Source organism: Nomascus leucogenys, chromosome 8 (genome assembly GCF_006542625.1).
Source record: "Nomascus leucogenys isolate Asia chromosome 8, Asia_NLE_v1, whole genome shotgun sequence".
Lineage (NCBI taxonomy): Eukaryota > Metazoa > Chordata > Mammalia > Primates > Hylobatidae > Nomascus > Nomascus leucogenys.
In genome coordinates this window covers 74,919,472-74,934,144 of record NC_044388.1, presented here as the reverse complement: position 1 = coordinate 74,934,144, position 14,673 = coordinate 74,919,472, and the positions used below count along the sequence as shown (strand labels likewise).

The 14,673-nt window shown below is 44.3% G+C and overlaps 2 non-coding genes across 2 annotated transcripts; one reads left to right on the top strand and one right to left on the bottom strand.

Annotated features, from left to right (window-relative positions):
* Positions 1 to 3,674: 3,674 nt before the first annotated feature.
* On the bottom strand, positions 3,675 to 3,757 carry TRNAL-CAG. The gene has a single exon. It is a non-coding gene; the product is annotated as a tRNA-Leu (tRNA).
* A 1,759-nt stretch (positions 3,758 to 5,516) lies between these two features.
* On the top strand, positions 5,517 to 5,624 carry LOC115836426. The gene has a single exon (XR_004031510.1). It is a non-coding gene; the product is annotated as a U6 spliceosomal RNA (small nuclear RNA).
* The last annotated feature ends 9,049 nt before the right edge of the window (positions 5,625 to 14,673 follow it).

Here is a 14,673-nt window from a genome sequence, read left to right as displayed (position 1 = left end):
CATTGGACGCTGGTAGAAAGCCCTTTGAACTTTGTGCTCCTTCTTCCCCCTGAACCAGCACAAATATCATAATGTGTACTTCTCAGATAATTGATCAATTTCCAAGACAATATTTCATATCAAAAGGATAACTACAAAATGTGTTACTTACTACCTCTACTTTTAACATACTTTATGCACTTCTAAACATCTAGAAAGACTAGATATTTCAAATAAGGACTTAAGTTTGTCCACTATATACATAGCACTGTCGAATAAACTACACACATGTAACGATGGTTATATCTGAAAGTGTCTTCTAAATAGGAACATTTTGGTCTAGAACCCTTCATTCCTTCCAACTCCTCTCCACCACCAATCTGGTGGATATAGGCACATGTGTCACTTTGAGCTAATGTTATCATTTCACTTCCAAAAGTCCTTTTCAGAAGACAGCCTCTCTATGAATTTTAACAAAGTGTACAAAATGCGTTAGTTTACTAACTACTTTTATCATACATTGGCAACCTCTTTAATAGCTACAGACTAGATATTATAAAATCAGGAATCATTTGTCCAGTATATACACAATATATACAGCATAGCAAAGTTAAATGAAATGCATGTAACATATAGGCAATGGATTAAGCTGAAATTTTCTAATAAACAATGGAAAACACCTTTTGCAATTTTTTCCCTCCTACCTCCCAGGTGGTTCAACAAATCCACTTCCGAACAGCATTTCCCATCAGTTTTTAAAAGCTATTTACAAAAAGTGTTATTCTACTACTACTTTAAAATACATCAAGCACTTCCAAATATCTAAAAACTAGATATTTCATAACTTGTCCACCATGTACACAGCACTGTTAAATAAAACTGCACACACATAACAATGATTATCATCTAAGGTATCTTTTAAATGTGACCATTTTGGCCTTGAATCATTCCCTCTTCTCTTCCTTCTCTGCCTTCAATTCAGTGGACAAGTACACGCACGTGTAATGCTTAGAGATGGCTGAACAAACTCCTATGCAAAAGTGAATTACAGAAGACAAGTTTTCCCATGAATTTCAACACAAAGCATACAAAATATGCTAATTTTACTATTTGTCATACACTGGCAACCTCTAGATGTTAAAAAATTAGGACTATTTGTTCATTGTATACACTATATACAGAGCAAAACAAAATGCACAAAACATACAGAAAAATGGTGTCTGAAAATGTCCAAGTATGAACACACTAGCGTATTATCTTTTGCAATTTCTTCCCTCCCACCTCCCCTAAACCATTGAGCAAGTATAGACAGTAATATACTGCTCACAAAGGTGGCTTCGCAATTCAATTTCCAAAAGTATTTCCTATGAATTTTAGCAAAAAGATATTTACAAAGTGGTATTTTACTACCTCTACATTTAATATACATCAGGCACTTCTAAACATCTAGATAGACTAAATGTTTCAAGTAAGGAGTTAATTTGTCCACTATGTACACAGCAGTCTTGAATAAACTGCAAACATGTAACAACAGTTATAATTTGAAAGAGTCTTCCAAATGTGAACATTCTGGCCTAGAACCCTTCCCATCTCCATCAACCTAGTGGGCAAGAATGCTCAAATTTTCAGAAGACAATCTTTCCTAGGACTTGTAAAACAAAATGTACAAAATATATTAGTTTACTAACTCTAGTTTTGTCATACACTGGCAACCTCTTTAACATCCAGAAAGACTAGATGCTGTAAATTAGGACTCGTTTGTCCTTTATGTACACTATATACATAGATAAGTAAAACAAAATGCACAGACATAGTGATTCATCTTGCCTCGATGTAAGCAGGATGGCACAGAGCTCTCTGCACCTCCCCCTCCTCTCTCCTCCCCTGAACCACTGCACAAACACAATGAGTATTACTCAACAGGTGATTTGGCCATTCCCCCCAAAAAGCAACATTCCTATGAATTGTAACAAAAAGATATTTACAAAATGTGATTTTACTACCTCTAATTTTAACATATATCAGACACTTCAGAATATCTAAAAAGAATAGACATTTCAAAAAAGCTTAGCATTGTCAACTATATACACAGTAGTGAGGAAGCAAATGCACACAAAACAATGGATAGAATATGAAAATGTCTTCTAAATATGACCAGTCTAGCATAGAACCTTCTTTCCTTCTCGGGTCTTCGAGCTCCATGTCATCTAACCCACCGAACAAACGTGAACGTATCGCTTCTAGAGGCCGTCTAACAACTTAATTTCCAAAAGTCATCTCCAGAAGACATGTATTTTCTATGATTTCTTTTAAACAAATGAGAATTTACAAGATGTGTGACTTTCTAACTCTATCATACGTCGGCAACCTCTTTCCACCTAGAAGGGCTAGATGTGACAAATGTTGTTTCTTTCCCCAGGCTGGAGTGCAGTGGCGATTCGGACGCAGGCCACGCCTTCTCTCTCACCACTAGTGTCATGATTGGTACCACCAGGGCCCTCTCCAGCCTATAAAGGGGCCCAGGTAAAATCTTTCCCCAGATGGGATCTGGGTGGCCCCCGGCATTTTCCAACGGGGCCCAAAACCGTTAGGGCCTGTTCATTCTACCATTTCTCTCTTCCGACAGCAAGGTCTGGTAGTACGAAGAACAACTGCCCGATCGCCGCTAACCGTTCCACCCGTCGTCGTTCGGGACTTCGCTCACCTCCCAGGCCCGTTAAGGCCTTTGTCCGTTGTCGTTAGGACTAAGCAGGTCTCGCCGAATGGCGACAGAGTGGTCACCCGGGACCCAGATCTGGCGGCTCCGTGGCCTTAAGAGGCGGCCGAGCCTGCCTGCGTCCGTAGGCCGCCTTCCCGGGCCCTCTATGCCCTAACGCCCTCCGCCGCGCGGCGTTCGAGCGGCCGCCACGCTTCCCGGCCCGCCACTCCCGCCACCACCCAAAGGCGCTGCGTCCAGGCTGCTCGGCGAGGGTTTCGTCCAGGCCCGGCAGGCTTGGGCCGGGAGACCCGACGGCCGGCGGGGTCCGGGTTGGGAGAGGCCGCCGCCGCCATCAGTCACCGAGGTACGGTAGGGAAGAGAGGTTCGCCGCCGCTTCAAGGCCTGGGCCCAGCCAGTGGGCAGCCACAGCAGAGGCCTCCGGTATCTGCAGGGCAGAGGGCGCGGCCTGTCTCGGGGCTCCCTAGCTCACCCGCCGACCCGGGCCCGGAGGGCCTGCAGGGCCCTGGAGGAGCGGGCCGCGCTCTGCGTCTCTCCGCGCTCTCTGCCAGACCGGAACTCTCGCAGTAATTTCTTATGGGGAGTCAGGATGAGGTGGGGAATGAGACTGAGGAAAGGGAATTAAAGATATCTATAACTAAATAAAGAGGAGCCCTGCAGTAATGTAATGAGCCATGAACTGAAGAGTAACATTCAACTCTGCCTGTGAAGGAGGGAGAAGGAAAGACAACTAGAGACAGAGGAGAAACGGAGAAAGGAGGTGAGATTTCAAAACACCAGTAGGTTCTGAAATTATTTTCGGAGTACAGAGTACTTTTTGCTATCTTTGGAGTGGCTAATAAAAACAAAGAGTGCTTTTATTCCTGAACTTGGAAAATTTAGTTTTTAAAAAGAGAGAAGGCCGTGTCACAAAGAAAAGGTAGGGAAATGTAGCGTAAAGTTAAACTCGATTTGTGTGTAAATACTAAAAGTTACAACTTGTCAGGAGTGGGATTCGAACCCACGCCTCCAGGGGAGACTGCGACCTGAACGCAGCGCCTTAGACCGCTCGGCCATCCTGACCAGCTTGTCATACATTCTTTTCAAAACTCACTTCTGTCTCTACCTAAACTCTTATTAGTTCCCCCTCCACCGACCCCACCTCCCCTAGTCCCCACCCCCGCCCACCCCTTTGTTTCTCTTTTTCTCAAGATACGGGCATTCCTGGGTTAAAAGGTAAGCCGCCACTCCGCGAACTGCCTCGGACGGCCACCCGGGGTTGAAGAACTGCACAGGACCGGTTGTCGGGGCCCCAGGGCGGCGTCTCCCGAGTGAACGCCGAGTTGCTCCCAGGCTACGCGGGGAGGGCTGCGGCGGGCCGGGCGGCGGGCGAGAGAGGGCGGGTCGGGATGGGGGGAGCGGGACGGGGGCGTGGGGGCGTGGAAGGGGCGGGGTGGGGCGGGGCGGGGGCGGGCGTGAGCTAGCTCAGGGCCGAGTGACTAAGGCGGAAGACGGCGATGGCGCCCTACTCTCAACTGAATTCTAGTTAAAATAATGGCAATCCTGTTGAACTCAACCTTGCTAGAATACCTGGCTTAAATTTACACTTAACTCCCAGGAAGTTTTAGGCTTACTCCAGTTTTTTGCTGGAACAAGGTGCTCCCTAATCCCTCTCCTTTGCGTTCTGCTGCAAATCTCCCAGCAAGTGGTTACCCTTGGCAGGACGGGTGGAGAGGGCAGGGAGCGCGAGAAGGCTGGCTTGTCTTGCCTCTCGATCGGAGTTTATGGAGGATTTGTGCACTTTTCGGTGTGGATGTTATACTGTAATAAAAACTTTAAAAAGCAAAAGCAAAACCAACAACAACAAAACTGGGGAGTAGCTTATGTATTTTACTAAACCCAGCGCAGCGGGTACTTGATAGAAGGCCTCGAGCACAACAGCTTTTCTAAACATAAACAAAGGTCAGAGGTGATCTACTTCAAATTTTGTTAGCAAGGGTTAGCAGTCAGGATGCCATGGTCGGAATATCACTGACTGGAAGTCAGGGGACCTGAGTACGAATTTCAGACAGAACTAGAACTGGTCACTAACTACCTGGAGAATCTTAGATAAGTCTTTTGCTTCTGCGGACATTAGAAACAGCTTTCTTAGACACCTATAATAGTTTCGTCGTGAGTTCAGTTGATAGAATACAATGGTTAATCCCTTAAATTAAGCATTAAATCCCCATCTCCAGTGAATCAATTAGAGGCAAATTCTGTTCTACCCAGGTGTACGGATTCAGAAGTTTAGCTATGTCCAACATGGTGACTATGGTTAACAACAACGTTATTGAATACTTGAAAATTGCTGAGAGTGGATTTTAAATGTTCTTGCCACAAAAAGAAAAAATAAGTATGTGATGTAATGGATATGTTAATTAGCTTGATTTAGCCTTCCCACAATGTACACATAGAACAAAACATCATTTTGTACATCATAAATATATAGATCTTTATTTTTTGATTTTAAAAATATAAATAAGTAAATTAAAAAGTTATGAGGATAGAGTCCCACAGTAAGTGTTTAATAAGTCCTCTGCAAGGCCTCTAAAATGCAGTCACCTCTGCTCTTTTCACAGGATAGTGGTGGATACCAACTTTGGAGACAAGAGAGGAGAGAGACAATTCATTCATCCAACATACAGGAAATATTTATTGGGTACCTACTATGTGCCAGGCAGCGTTCTAGGTGCTGGTGATCCAACAGTAAACAAGCAGACAGAATAAGCTTCACCATCGAAGGGCTTACACTATAATGGGGCAGTGAGCCCAAGAAACATGAAATAAAATGGACAGAGCTGTGCTCCCTTCGGCAAGCACTTACACTAAAATTGGAGCAATGCAGAGAAGATTAGCATGGCCTTTGCACAAGGATGACAGGCAAATTTGTGAAGCATTCCGTTTTTTTTTTTCTTTTCTTTTTTTTTGAGACAAAGTCTCGCTCTTGTCGCCCAGGCTGGAGTGCAGTGGCGCGATCTCGGCTCACTGCAACCTCCTCCTCCCAGGTTCAAGCGATTCCCCTGCCTCAGCCTCCCTAGGAGCTGGGATTACAGGCGCCCGCCACCATACCCGGCTAATTTTTGTATTTTTAGTACAGACGGGGTTTCACCGTGTTGGCCAGGCTGGTCTCGAACTCCTGACCTCAGGCGATCCACTCGCCTCCGTCTCCCAAAGGGATGGGATGACAGGCGTGAGCCACTGCGCCCGACCGAAGCATTCCATTTTTTTAAAAAAAATGAATAACAAATTAAAAAAATAATAAAATGGAGAGAAGCTGAGACCTCTAATAAAGTAGTTATTTTAACTCCAGTCTCTAGGCCTCATGAGAAATCCCAGCTTAGTTCCCCAATGAAAAATAGAATTGCCCTCTAAAGAAAGAGAAGTAGGGGAGGAAAAGCCCAATTTAGAAACAATATATGTATGTATTTTTTGAGATGGGATCTGGCTCTGTTGCTCGCGCTAGAGAGCAGCGGCATGATCTTGGCTCACTGTAGCCTCGAACTCCCCAAGGAGGAGTACAGGAGCAAGGATTACAGTAGCTAGGACTACAGGCACATACCAGCTGGCCTGGCTGTTTTTAATTTTTTTGTTATTATGTTGCCCTGGCTAGATAGTTTCATAAAAGGTTGAAAATGACCAGGCGCAGTGGCTCACACCTGTAATCCCACCATTTTGGGAGGCCGAGGCGAGTGGATCACGTGAAGTCAGGAGTTCGAGACCACCCTAGCCAGCATGGTGAAAACCCATCTCAACTAAAAATTTAAAAAAAAAAAAAAAATAGCCAGGCGTGGTGGCACATGCTTGTAATCCCAGCTACTTGGGAGGCTGAGGCAGGAGAGTCGCTTGAACCCGGGAGATGGAGGTTGCAGTGAGCCGAGATCGTGCCATTGCACTCCAGCCTGGGCAACAAGAGCAAAATTCCATCTCAAATAAATAAATGGTTAAAAATATAGAAAGCAAAATGAAGGCCAGACGTGGTGGCTTCACGCCTGTAATCCCAGCACTTTGGGAAGCCAAGGCGGGCGGATCACCTGAGGTCAGGAGTTCAAGACTAGCCTGGCCAACATGGGGCGTTCCAACTCCGTCTCTACTAAAAAAAAAAAAATAGCCAGGCGTGGTGATGCATACCTGTAATCCTAGCTACTTGGGAGGCTGAGGCAGGAGAATCGCTTCATCCTGGAAGGCGGAGGTTGCAGTGAGCCGAGATTGCCATTGCACTCCAGCCTGGGCAACAAGAACGAAACTTCCACCCACCCCCCCACTCCCCGCACTCCCCCAACCCCCCACTCCCCCAACCCCCATCTTCCCCCACCCCCCATCCCCCCACTCCCCCACCCCCCGCTCCGGCTGGCTTTGCCTAGGCTCATTTATGCCCGCCATTCAGCCAAGATGCTAAGCCTCTGTCTTCATAAAATCTTTCATTCCCAAGGAGGCTAGACGTGATGGGAAAGCAGTTCCCCGAGGTCATGCCCCAGTGCGCACGTACTTATCGAACTTCCGCTTGCCTCACATTGGCCAAAGCAAGTCACAGGGGCCAAACCAAAGGCAGTGTAGGGACGGTACTGCAAGGGTGGGGCCCAGGGAAGAAAGGTTTATTGGGTGTATTTGTGCAACCATCTACCACAGTAATCTTAAAGAATAGTGAGAAGAAACAAAATTAAGAATTGAAAAACTAAGTTGTAAGACACAAAATTGAAAATTAGGTGAAAGATGAGAAGAGGATAGAGAGTGGGTGTTCATACAAATTTCTTGAGGTAAGCTGTTTTCTGGTGAAGCGTGGAGTTTACTCAACCAGAGGGTATAAGGGCTCAGGGCTCTCAAATAAGATTACTAGATGAAATACAGGATGCATAGTTAAATTAGAATTTCAGATAAACAATGAATGACTTTTTAGTTTAAGTATGTCTAACATTAAAATACATTATTTGCGGCCGGGCACGGTGGCTCACGCCTGTAATCCCAGCACTTTTGAAGGCCGAGGAGGGCGGATCACGAGGTCAGGAGATCGAGACCATACTGGCTAACACAGTGAAACCCTGTCTCTACTAAAAATACAAAAAATTAGCCGGGTGTGGTGGCGGGCGCCTGTAGTCCCAGCTACTCAGGAGGCTAAGGCAGGAGAATGGCGTGAACCCGGGAGGCGGAGCTTGCAGTGAGCCGAGGTTGCACCACTGCACCCCAGCCTGGGCAACAGAGCGAGACTCCGCCTCAAAAAAAAAAAAAAATACATTATTTACTAACTCTCAAAGAGGCTGAGTCAATAAAAGCCTACTTGGGAGGCAGGATTTGGTCTGTCCACACGTGTGTCTGAAAAACATCCAGCAGCCATCTCTCTCATGTAGTTTAACCATACTTTCCCTGACCTCCAGGTCAGTTTCAAACTTCCTTGAACTTTGAGCATACTCATAACTTAATCTGTCGGTTGATATTTATTGAGCAACTAATATGTGCCAGGTGCTTTATTTACAAACAAAACGAAATCCCTGCTTTTGTGGATTCTTGCCTCTGTGATGAAGAAAGACTATAAAAAAAAACATATGCATATAGTTTCAAGTATTAATAAGTACTTTTAAGAAAAATAGTAATTGTGCAGTTTTCCCAAAAGAAAAGTAGTGCAGGGTGACGAGTCAGAAAGTAGAAAAGTGGGAAGGGCGGGGTGCTATTTTACAGAGAGTGGTTGGAGACATCATTTGAGCAGAAACCTGAATGAAATGGGGGGTGAGACAAACACATATCCAGGGGACACACAGAGGGCACAGAAAGGGCAAAGAACTTGAGGAGAGAATAAAGGAGCAACAAAAGGCTTCTGTGTCTGGAGAGAAGGAATAAGGGAATGAAAGAGATGAAATTGCAGAGATAGCCAAGGACCAGATGGTGTTAGTAGGGCTTGAGTTTAATCCTGAGGCTGCATTGGGAAGCCATTGGAGAATTTTAATAACATAATCTGATTCGTCTTTGAAAACAATACTCTGGGCAGGGCACAGTGGCTTATGCCTGTAATCCCAGCACTTTGGAAGGCTGAGGAGGGCAGATCGCTTGAGCTCAGGAGTTCGAGACCATCCTGGGCAACATAGGGAGATCCTGTCTCAAAAAAAAAAAAAAAAAAAAAAAAAAAAAAAAAAAAAAAAAATTAGCCAGCCTGGGCGACAGAGTGAGACTCTATTTCTTTATTTCTTTTTTTTTTTTTTTTGAGACGGACTCTTGCTCTGTCGCCAGGCTGGAGTGCAGTGGCATGATCTCGGCTCACTCCAACCTCTGCCTCCCTGGTTCAAGTGATTCTCCTGCCTCAGCCTTCGGAGTAGCTGGGACTACAGGCACACACCACCACGCCCAGCTAATTTTTGTATTTTTTGTAGAGATGTGGTTTCACCATATTGGGCAGGATGGTCTCGATCTCTTGACCTCATGATCCGTCTGCCTTGGCCACCCGAAGTGCTGGGATTTCAGGTGTGAGCCACCACGCCTGGCTGTGAGACTCTTTCAAAACCAAACCAACCAGACCAGACCAGACCAGACCAGACCAGACCAGACCAAACCAAACCAAACCAAACCAAACCAAGCAAAACAATACTCTGGTCTTTGTGGGTAACTGACCCATAGAGGCAAGGGTTGAAGCAGGTGCTATATAAAAAATCCAGGTAAGAAGTGATGATGGCTTAGGGAGCTAGTGGTAAAGAAGGAAAGAAGTGCTCATGTCCAGGATATGTTTTGAAGGCAGAGCTGACAGGACTTACTAGGCATTTGGAGATGGAAAATGAGATAAAAAGAGGAATTAGTGCTTATGCCTATATTTTTGGCTCGAGAAAATGGATGACAGAGTCATTAATGGAGTGGAAAAGATTAAGTAAGGTGTAAATTGGTCAGAGGGAATCTAGAGTTGTACTTTGGTCCCCTTAAATTTGAGGTACGTATTATTTGTCACAGAGAAGATGTTCAAGAGTCAGTAGAATAAGTAAGGCCATTCTGGAAACCACATTGGGGCCAGAGTCATCGATTCAGGAGTAGTGAGCCGATAGGTGAGAGTTAATGCTGCAGACCGAGAGAAAAATTCAGTCTTCAGCAGGCTCTTGAAAGGATTAAAAGGCTTTAAACAACAATAAACTAGTCAGCCAGAACTACAATTCAACAACTACAACAATGTAACAGTGTCTCACTGTGGTTATTACAATCCGAAGCCACTGTCCTGGCACTTGATTATCTTCCACTGCTATTTTGCTGTTTGAATGGAACTGGTGGCTGCCTTCACCTCTCTCTCTTAGAAGAACATGAGGCCAAATTCTTGTACAGTCCAGTACAAGGTCTTTCTGTGGCAGTAGCTTGATGTTATGTTAACTTTCTTTTTTTTGAGACGGAGTCTCGCTCTGTGGCCCAGGCTGGAGTGCAGTGGCGCAATCTCGGCTCACTGCAAACTCCGCCTCCCTGGTTCACGCCATTCTCCTGCCTCAGCCTCTCCGAGTAGCTGGGACTACAGGCGCCCGCCACCACGCCCGGCTAATTTTTTGTATTTTTTTTAGTAGAGACGGGGTTTCACCGTGGTCTCGATCTCCTGACCTCGTGATCCACCCGCCTCGGCCTCCCAAAGTGCTGGGATTACAAGCGTGAGCCACTGCGCCCGGCCTATGTTAACTTTCTTACCTCCTACTTGTTCTAAGTTGTATACTGCGTTGTAAACTAACACAAGATTTGCTCAGCTTATAGGATTGTTTGAAAGTCATTTTCTGGACAATGTACTTTGTACCTAACCAACAGCATGGACCCTGGAGTCAGATGGCCTAGAGTCAAATCTCATCTCTGCTTACTCTCTAGCAGGTGATAGAAGCCATTTTATCTCTCTGTTCCTCAGACTCTTTATTTGTAAAATGGAGACTGCACTGATACCTACGTACCTCCTAGGGGTCTGAAAAATGGCAGGAATTACAGCATGCAAAATACAGGACCTGATGCATAATAAGTACTTTGTTACTGTTAATACTATGAGTATGCATATTCAGTCGCTACGTAAATGCATTTTGCACAATGATCAAAATTTGGAGATATTTCTTGTTCTTTCTTTTTTTTTTTTCTTGAGATGGAGTCTCACTCTGTCACCCAGGCTGGAGTGCAATGGTGCAATCTTGGCTCACTGCTACCGCTGCCTCCCAGGTTAAAGCAATTCTCCTGCCTCAGCCTCCTGAGTAGCTGGCGCCACAGGTGTGGGCCACCACACTCAGCTAATTTTTGTATTTTTAGTAGAGACGGGGTTTCACCATGTTGGCCAGGCTGGTCTCAAACTCCTGACCTGAGGTGATCCACTGTCTCAGCCTCCCAAAGTGCTGGGATTACAGGCGTGAGCCACCGCACCCAGAGAGATATTCCTCTAGAAAGACTCTTGTTACTTCAATCCCAAGTAGATGCATAATATTTTGAAGCACACATCTAGTCTGTTCTCAAACATTAAAGTGCACATCAATCACCATGTTGTTAAAGGCAGTTTCTGATTCAGGAGTTCTCAGTGGGACTTAAGGTTCTGTGGTTCTAACAAGCCAGTCCAGAATCAGCATGAGTAGCAATGCTTTAAAGTATGCATGGAATCCCTATGCAGTGCTCTCCTCCATGGTCAGCCAGTCTTCTATGATGGATGATTGTTGCTCATCTGACCTTTCCTTGGAAGCTCTTGGCACCCCATATATATAATATATAATATATAATATGTAATATGTAATATATAATATGTAATATATAATATATGTGTGTATATATTATATATGTGTTTATATATAATATATATGTGTGTGTGTGTATATATGTGTGTGTATGTATATATATCTATATATATTTTTTTAAATGAAAGGATAAACCCAAATATTGGCATTGGTCATATTTGAGTGATGAGATTTTGGACCATTTTTACTTTGTAAAATATACTTTCATGTATTTTCAGGAAAATAAGTTATTTCCATTTTAAAATAATACAATGAGAGCAAGAGTAAATGTGTATGTAGTTGGGAGTGGGCTGTCAGGGACTATTGCAAGAGGGGGATTTGAGGAAATAGGAGTGCTGTCTGGAGGCAGAAGAGACATGACTCAAGATGTATGGAGGAATGGCATGGAAGAGCTGCTATTGATTAGGGAAGAGGGAAGTTGTTCAGTTATTTTTCTCACAATCTGAATGTCTGGGCTTAGTTACCTCATAGTCTCTGTTAAATACAGGCAGTCTCCCAGAAACATGTGACTACCAGAGCTGGCATTTGGCAGTGTGAAATGAAGTCAGCTATTATTATTTTAGGGGTATGTGCATTTTTAGTATGATTTTTAGTTGTAGGGTGGAAAGGTGTTTGTTTCTAGATTAAAAATAAAAACAGACATTAGCAAATACTTCAGTTAGTTTCAGTGCTTTTGAAATCATAGTGTCACCTACTTTGCCTGGGTAACTAAGACAGGCTTTGGTAAAGCATTGGCGATGCAACATTTCTTGGCTTTTAGAAGATTTGGAAATAAGGCCAGACATACTGAGACTGATAATTTCCTTATCTCTGGGGCACCATTCTTATAGCTGGTGCCACCAGGACAGGGAGCCAAAGGCAGGTTCTTAGCTCTATCACATAAATTATTTTATTTATTTATTTATTTACTTTTGAGGCAGTGTCTGGCTCTGTCGCCCAGGCTGGAGTGCAGTGGCATGATGTTGGTTTACTGCGACCTCTGCCTCCCAGGCTCAAGCCATCCCCCAACCTCAGCCTCCCGAATGGATGGGACTACAGGCGTGTGCCACCACGCCTGGCTATTTTTTATATTTTTAGTATAGACAGGGTTTTTCCATGTTGACCAGGCTGGTCTCAGAACTCCTGGCCTCAAGCGATCCGCCCACCTTGGCCTCCCCAAAGTGCTGGGATTACAGGTGTGAGCCACCGCGCCTGGCCCACATAAATTCTTTCTAAGGGGTGTGTCTGGCTGGAGCTGGAGGGAAAAAGGAAGGACATGGTATCTCCTAAGAATCTACCACAAGCTCAGTATTGCGCCCAGTGACCATTTTCCTGGAAGGTCATGGGGAAAAAGGAAAGAGGAGGTATAGAGCTGATTATAATCTGTGACTGTTTTTTTTCCCTACTCTCAGAGGGGGATTTCTGTGGCAGTCCATCTATTCTGGGTGAGATTTAGAGATACATTTTAAGATATACATTACACATTAAATCAGTAAAGTAACTGCCTGAGGTTCTTAAATATTTATTATTTTTAATAGAATGATTATGAATTGGTTTTATTTTTATTTTGGCATGAGATCTATTCAGAATGGGGGTAAGGAAGGTGTTGAGGTAAAGGCTTGTATCTAAATACACACTTGAATGTAATGCATAACCCCAAGCGAATTCCCATTTGACCCCCTTTTCTCTCCCCTCAGCTCCAGAAACAAGCCCATTTTCCTCTTTCTGGCTGATACCATCCATTCTTCAACTTGAGAGTCCTCTTCTCTGTGGCCCACACTAGAATGCAATGCAGGCTCACAGCTTCTCCACTGCCTACTTGCCCCTAAAACAAATAGAATGCTTTGGAGGATTTTAATATTGCAGAAATAGATGCTGGATTTAAGCAAGTAAGTGCAGGAAGGATTATAATGTATTCTGAAAGTATTATAGTGGTATTTACTTTCATAATACATCATAATGTATTATAAATAGATTGAGCAATTTCTTTTAGCTCCTTTTTTAGTCTCTTTCTTCTTCTTGGAATCCCAGTTTCATTCAAACATCCCTTTTAAATCTAGGGACTGATGCTACTAAGCCTCCTCCTTCCTTCAATAGACTTTACTCTTGATTTTATCCAAACTATCCTGCAAATACACGTTTACTGATTTATTATAAAGGATATTACAAAGTATACAGATGAACAGCCAGATGGAAAATATGTACAGGGCAAGGTGTGTGGGAAGGGGCATGCAGCTCCGAAGCTTTCTCTGTGCACACACTGCCCTCCAGGATCCTCCGTGTGTTCAGCTATCCAAAAGGCCAGAGTGCCAATGGCTACCTACCCTCTGCCCCTGTTTGGGTGGTGACTCCATTTCTACTACTGTAAAGGTAACCTGGTCAATGGTATAGGTAAGTGAAGCCACCTCTTTAAATTAACAGTACTTTTCCAAGAGGAGGAAATATTTGGGAAATCTTTAATGGTAAGAACTTGTAATTAAAAGAAAAAAAATGGGGTGGGTGATCTTTGGATATTATTTGATATAGTTTGGATCTGTGTCCCCACCCAAATCCCATGTTCAATTGTAATCCCTAATGTTGGAGGTGCAGCCTGTTGGGAGGTAATTAGATCATGGGGGCGGTTTCTCATGAGTGGTTTAGCACCATCCCCTCAGTGCTATTTTTTTTTTTTGGAGACGGAGTCTCTCTCTGTCGCCTAGGCTGGAGTGAAGTGAGTGGCATGATCTTGGCTTACTGCAACCTCTGCCTCCAAGGTTCAACCAATTCTCCTGCCTCAGCCTCCCAAGTAGCTGGGACTACGGGCCTGTGCCACCAAGCCCGGCTAATTTTTTTGGTATTTTTAGTAGAGATGGGGTTTCACTATGTTTGTCAGGCTGGTCTCGAACTCCTGACCTCGTGATCCACCCGCCTCGGCCTCCCAAAGTGCTGGGATTACAGGCATGAGCCACCGTGCCCAGCCTAAACTTCTTATCTTTATAAATTACCCAGTCTCAGGTATTTCTTTACAGAAATGTGAGAATAGACTAATAAAAAATTGTTCCTGAGTTGAGATTCTGTATTCCTGCTTGAAGACCCTTGGTAAGTAGTTGTTCCCTCATGAGGCATCAGACCCCATGTGCACCTGCCCTGGTGAGCCCACTGCCATCAGGCCTAGGGATGGGTCTTAGACCACATACAATGGCAAAGCTTTAGACAGCTGCATTCCCATGCAGGTTTCTTTCCCTGTGTTTTATTTCGTTTCAGTTGATTTAAAAAAAAGAAAGGTTAAGAGGCTGC